Source organism: Sapajus apella, unplaced genomic scaffold (assembly GCF_009761245.1).
Source record: "Sapajus apella isolate SASKATOON/1434 unplaced genomic scaffold, GSC_monkey_1.0 scaffold4, whole genome shotgun sequence".
Lineage (NCBI taxonomy): Eukaryota > Metazoa > Chordata > Mammalia > Primates > Cebidae > Sapajus > Sapajus apella.
Window position 1 is genome coordinate 9,942,295 of NW_022436944.1, and position 6,964 is coordinate 9,949,258.

Below are 6,964 nucleotides of genomic sequence, written 5' to 3' on the forward strand. Positions count from 1 at the left end.
ATTATTCTTTGGGCTGGAGAAATTTATCCAATTACCAACGGTAAATTAAGTTACAAAAATTAGGGGAAGAATAACTATTTCTGTAACACAGAGGATTCCTTGGGATTCTTAGTACTCCCAAGCACAGTAGTGAAGTTCAGTGGGAAATCATAGCAACCAACAAAAGAGAGGACAATTGAGGATTCAGATCGTTCTGGAAGGTTTGGGTTACAGTACCAGGTAAAAAGTTCCAACTAACTGGGATTCCGGGTGGGTGGCAGAAGAAATATGATAAAGGTGATAGAAGAAGGAAGCCATTGACATCAGTTACCCAGCCTCATGACCAATTAGAGAAACAACATGTGTAGTAGCTTTGCATATTTTCTTCTTGCTTGCTATGTGTATGTGTTTATTTGCATGTTAACATTTGCTTCTATCTCCTTATTTTTTGTTTTTTTATACAAGTTGTTGGAGGTTAACTTTACAACTTAGTTTGTAGGTAGTGGGCCTTTAATAGAATTTGATGAATAATAAACATAGCCAGTGATGGATACAATGACTATTGGGACTGTGTGTCCCTTCATTTGGGGAAGAGGCTAAGAATTTTACTTGTAAAAAGGATAGCTGCATCTTGTTTGGGAGAAATATAGAGTTGTTTCATTGTTGTACAGAAGTTCAAATGTGTGTGGAAGAGTATGTATGGAAGCTGAGTAGCCAGAGAAACTGTAGCAATTACCAACGTATTGTGCCTGAGCTCCAGATCCACCCTTTATTGCTTTCTCTGTGGTACTGAGCTCTAAATATGTCTCCATTGCCAGTGGGCATGACAGGCTTTGCCACTTGGTGGTGTGGGAGGTGCACTGAAGAAAAAAGGGATTTCCTTTCCTGGTTCTGGTGTGCTCCTCACTTTTAGTCCCGCAGCACACATGGCTTCACTAGCAACCTGTCCCTACAATGCAGGTGGCTTCTCCTGCACCCAGCTCCCACAGGGTGAAGCATCCAGAAATACCCAGTGGTCAGCAGCTTCCTCCAGCGTACCTAAGGCAATTTCACAGTGGAGTGCCACTGGCAAGGCATGTCTTAGTGAACTACTTGCCCTAGCTCCCTCTTGGGAAGGTTAAAAACATGTTCCCAGGTGTGGCACTTCTTGTGGACACTTCCCCTGACCCCAGAGGGCTGATTTCCAACAAATTCTGCCAGCACAGAACCTCTGTGACTTCTCCACCATCCAGTTGGCCATGGCCATACCCTCTCCAATGAGGTCTGTACCTCAGCTCCGGGGCAAGCAGCATTCACCCTTTGTTCCATCTTGGCCCTAGATATAGTGGTTGCTCCTTATATCTGCTATTCTTGTATTCTTTTGAGTTCTATTTACCTCTTACTAATCAGTTCCTCATTATTCCAATCCTTTGTTATAAACTTCTGTCATTTAAGCCACTCAGTCTATTCTATCATATTTTATTAAAGCAGCCCTAAATGAAATAATGCTTACATCTTTCTAAACTACTTGATTCTGCATTCTGGAATTTAGTATTTATTACATTTAATTTAAACTATCTTTTAAAAAACAATCCACTGTGAAGTGATTGGGAAGGCTATACGTTGAGAACTAAAGAACTATAGGCCTTTCTCATCCCTAGTTATTCCTCTTAAGTGTAAAAATAATACACTTTTTTATTTTACTTTTTTCATATTTTTCTCATTAGTTATTGGGGTACAAAGTATTTGGTTACATGAGTAAGTTCTTTAGTGGTGATTTGCGAGATTTTGGTGTACCATCACCGAGCACTGTATACTGCACCATATTTGTAGTCATTTAACCCTTGCCCGCCTCCCTTTTCCCCCAAAGTCCCCAAAGTCCATTGTATCATTTTATGCCTTTGCATCCTCATAGCTTAGCTCCCACATATCAGTGAGAACATATATTTGGTTTTCCATTCCTGAGTTTTGAGAATTGTCTATTCATGTCCTTAGCCCACTTTTGATGGGATTGTTTCTTTTTTTTCTTACTGATTTGTTTGAGTTTATTGTAGACTCTGGATATTAGTTCTTTGTCAGATGTGAAGATTTTCTCCCACTCTGTGGTTTGTGTTTTTGCTCTGCTGACTGTTCCTTTTCCTGTGGAAAAGCTCTTTAACTAGGTCCCAGGTATTTATCTTTGTTTTTATCACATTTGCTTTTGGGTTCTCAGTTCTGAAATCCTTGCCTAAGCCAATGTCTAGAAGGGTTTTTCCAATGTTATCATCTAGGATTTTTATAGTTTCAAGTCTTAGATTTAAGTCCTTAATGCACCTTAAGTCGATTTTTGTATAAGGTGAGAGATGAGGGTCCAGTTTCATTCTCCTACATTTGGCTAGCCAAATTATCCCAGCACCATTTGCTGAAAGGGTGTTCTTTCCCCACTTTATATTTTTGTTGGCTTTCTCAATGATCAGTTGGCTGGAAGTATTTGGGTTTATTTCTGGGTTCTCTATACTGTTCCGTTGGTCTATGTGACTATTTTTATATCAGTACCATGCTGTTTTGGTGACTATGGCCTTATAGTATAGTTTGAAATCAGGTAGTGTGATGCCTCCAGAATTTCTTCTTTTTGCTTAGTCTTGCTTTGGCTACACAGGCTCTTTTTTGGTTACATGTAAACTTTAGAATTGTTTTCTCTAAAAATTTCATGAAGAATGATGGTGGCATTTTTATGGGGATAGCATTGAACTTGTAGATTGCTTTTGGCAGTATGGTAGTTTTCACAATATTGATTATACCCATCCATGAGGATGGGATGTGTTTCCATTTATTTTTGTTGCCTATATATATTTTTTTAATTTTATTTACTTTAAGTTCTGGGATACCTGTGCTGAACATCAGGTTATATAGGTATACATGTGCCATGGTGGTTTGCTGCAGCTATCAACCCATCATCTAGGTTTTAAGTCCCACATGAACTAGATATTTGTCCTAATGCTCTCCCTCCACTTGCCTCCCAGCCCCCAACAGGCCCCACTGTGTGATGGGTTGGTTTCAAGTCTTTACTGTTGTAAAGAGCACTGCAATAAACATACATGTGTATGTGTCTTTAAAGTAGAATGATTTACAATCCTTTGGGTATATACACAGTAATGGGATTGCTGGGTCAAATAGTATTTCTATTTCTAGATCCTTAAGGAACAGCCACACTGTCTTCCACAATGGTTGAACTAATTTATATTCCCACCAACAGAGTAAAAGCATTCCTATTTGTCCACATCCTCGCCAGCATCTGTTGTTCCCAGACTTTTTAATGATTTCAATTCTAACTGGTGTGATATGGTATCTTACTGTGGTTTTGATTTGCATTTCTCTAATGACTAGTGATGATGAGCTTTTTTTCATATGTTTGTTGCCTACATAAATGTCTTCTATTGAGAAGTGTCTGTTCATATCCTTTGCCCACTTTTTGATGAAGTTGTTTGTTTGTTTGTTTGTTGTAAATTTCTTTAAGTCCTTTGTAGATTCTGGATATTAGGCCTTTGTCAAATGGATAGATTGCAACTTTCAGCAGCATTTTGTAATTTTCCTCATAGAAGCCTTTAAACTCGTTGGTTAAGGGTATTTATTTTATTTTATTTTATTTTTTGCAGCTATTATAAAAGGAGTGGAGTTCTTCATTTGATTCTCTACTTGGTGGCTGTTGGTGTATAGAAGAGCTACTGATTTTTGTACATTTATCTTGTATCTGAAAACTTTGCTGAATTCTTTTATCAGTTCTAGGCGCTTTCTGAAGGAGTCCTTCTGGATTTCAAGATAAATGATCATATCATCAGCAAACAGAACAGTCTGTCTTACACTTTACTGATGTGGATGCCCTTCCTTTCTTTCTGTTGCCTGCTCTGGCTAGGACTTCTAGTACTGTGTCAAAGAGGAGTGGTAAGAGTGGGCATCCTGCTCTTGCTTCAGTTCTCAGAGGAAATGCTTTCAACATTTCCCCATTCGGCATTATGTTGGCTGTGGGTTTGTCATAGATGGCTTTCATTACATTAAGATATATCCCTTGTATGCCGATTTTGCTGAGAGTTTTAATGATGGCTATTCTAATGGCCTGAGATTGTATCTCACTGTGGTTTAGAAAAAGAGGGACTCCTCCCTAACTCATTTTATGAGGCCACCACCATCCTGATACCAAACCTGGCAGAGACACAACAAAAAATAAAATTTCAGGCCACACTGGATATTCCCTGATGAACATCAGTGCAAAAATCCTAAATAAAATACTGGCAAACCAAATCCCGCAGCACATCAAAAAGCTTATCCAGCATGATCAAGTTGGCTTCATCCCTGGGATGCAAGGCTAGTTCAACATACCCAAATCAATAAATGTAATCCATCAAATAAACAGAAACAAAGTCAAAAAACACATAATTACCTCAATAGATGCAGAAAAGGCCTTCAATAAAATTCAATACCCCTTCATGCTAAAAACTTTCAATAAACTAGGCATTGATGGAATGTATCTCAAAATAATTAGAGCTATTTGTGAAAAAACCACAGCCAGTATCATGTTGAATGGGCAAAAGCTGAAAGCATTCCCTTTGAAAACCAGCACAAGACAAGGATGCCTCTCTCACCACTCCTGTTCAACATAGTATTGGAAGTTCTGGCCAGGGCAATCGGGCAAGAAAAAGAAATAAAGGCTATTCAAATAGGAAGAGAGGAAGTCAAATTGTCTCTGTTTGCAGATGACATGATCGTATATTTAGAAAACCCCATTGTCTCAGCACAAAATCTCCGAAAGCTGATAAGCAACTTCAACAAAGTCTCAGGATATGAAATCAATGTGCAAAAATCACAAGCATTCCTATACCCCAAGAGTAGACAAACAGCCAAATCATGAGTGAACTCCCATTCACAATTGCTACAAAAAGAATAAAATATCTAGGAATACAACTTAAAAGGGATGTGAAGGACCTCTTCAAGGAGAACTACAAACCACTGCTCAAGGAAATAAGAGAGGATACAAACAAATGGAAAAACATTCCATGCCCATGGTTAGGAAAAATCAATATCATGAAAATGGCCATACTGTTCAAAGTAATTTATAGATTCAATGCTATCCCCGTCAAGCTACCATTGACTTTCTTCACATAATTTGAATAAACTACTTTAAACTTCATATGAAACCAAAAGAGTCTGTATAGCCAAGACAATCCTAAGAAAAAGCACAAAGCTGGAAGCATCATGCTACCTGACCTCAAACTATACTATAAGGCTACAGTAACAAAAATGCATGGTACTGGTACCAAAACAGATATATACATCAATGGAACAGAACAGAGTCCTCAGAAATAATACCCCATGTTTATAACCATCTGATCTTTGACAAACCTGACAAAAACAAGCAATAGGGAAAGGGTTCACTATTTAATAAATGGTGTTGGGAAAATTGGCTAGCCATACGCAGAAAACTGAAACTGGAACCCTTCCTTACACCTTATATGAAAATTAACTCAAGATGGATTAAAGATTTAAACATAAGACCAAAAACCCTAGAAGAAAACCTAGACAGTACAATTCAGGGCATCAGCATGAGCAAAGACTTCATGACTAGAACACCAAAAGCAATTGCAACAAAAGGCAAAATTAACAAATGGAATCTTATTAAACTAAAGAGCTTATCACAGCAAAATAAACTATTGTCAGAGTGAACAGGCAACCTACAGAGTGGGAGAAAATTCTTGTAATCTATCCATCTGACAAAGGGCTAATATCCAGATCTGCAAGAAGTTTAAACAAATATACAGATAAAAACAACCCCATCAAAAAGTGGGTGAAGGATATGAACAGAGACTTCTCAAAAGAAGACATTTATGTGGCCAACAAACATATGAAAAAAAAAAGCTCATCATCACTGGTCATTAGAGAAATGCAAGTTTTGAATTAAAAACTTTGAAGAAGTTTTTAATTTCTATCTTGATTTTGATTTTAATTTCTATCTTTGTTTTTGACCCAATATTCAGGAGCAGGTTATTTATTTTCCATGTATTGGCATGATTCAGAAGGCTCCTTTAGGAAGTGATTTCCAGTTTTAATCCACCATGGTCTGAGAGAGTGCTTGATATAATTTCAGTGTTCTTAAGTTTATTGAGGCTCGTTTTATGGACTATTATGTGGTCTCACTTGGAGAAAGTTCTATGTGCTGTTGGATAGAATGTGTATTCTGCACTTGTTGGATGAAATGTTTTGTATATATCTGTTAAGTCCATTTGTTTCAAGGTATAGTTTAAATCCATTATTTCCTTTTTTTTTTTTTTTTTTTAGACAGATTCTTGCTTTGTTGCCCAGGCTGGAGTGTAGTGGCATGATCTCAGCTCACTGCAATCTCCACCTCCCAGGTTCAAGCAATTCTCCTGCCTCAGTCTTCCAAGTAGCTGGGATTACAGGCATCCACCACCACGCCCAGCTAATTTTTGTGCTTTTAGTAGAGATGGAGTTTCACCATGTTGGCCAGGCTGGTCTCAAACTCCAGATCTTAGGTGATCTACCCACTTCGACCACCCAAAGTGCTGGGATTACAGCTGTGAGCCACTGCTCCTGGCCTAAATCCATTGTTTCTTTGTTGACTTTTGGTCTTGACGACCTGTCTAGTGCTATCAGTAAAGCACTGAAGTCCCCCAGTATTATTGTGTTACTGTCTATCTCATTTCTTAGGTCTACAAGTAATTGTTTTATAAATTTGGGAGCTCTAGTGTTAGGTGCATATATGTGTAGGATTGTGATCTTTTCCTGTTGGACAAGGCCTTTTACCATTATATAATGTCCCTCTTTCTCTCTTTTAACTGCTGATGTTTTAAAATTTGTTTCGTCTGATATAAGAATAGCTACCCCTGCTTGCTTTTGGTGTCCATTTGCATGAAATGCCTTTTCCATCTCTTTCCTACGTTTGAGTCCTTTCGGGTTAGGTGAGTCTCCTGAAGGCAGCAGATAGTCTGTTGGTGAGTTTTTTTTTTTTTTTTTT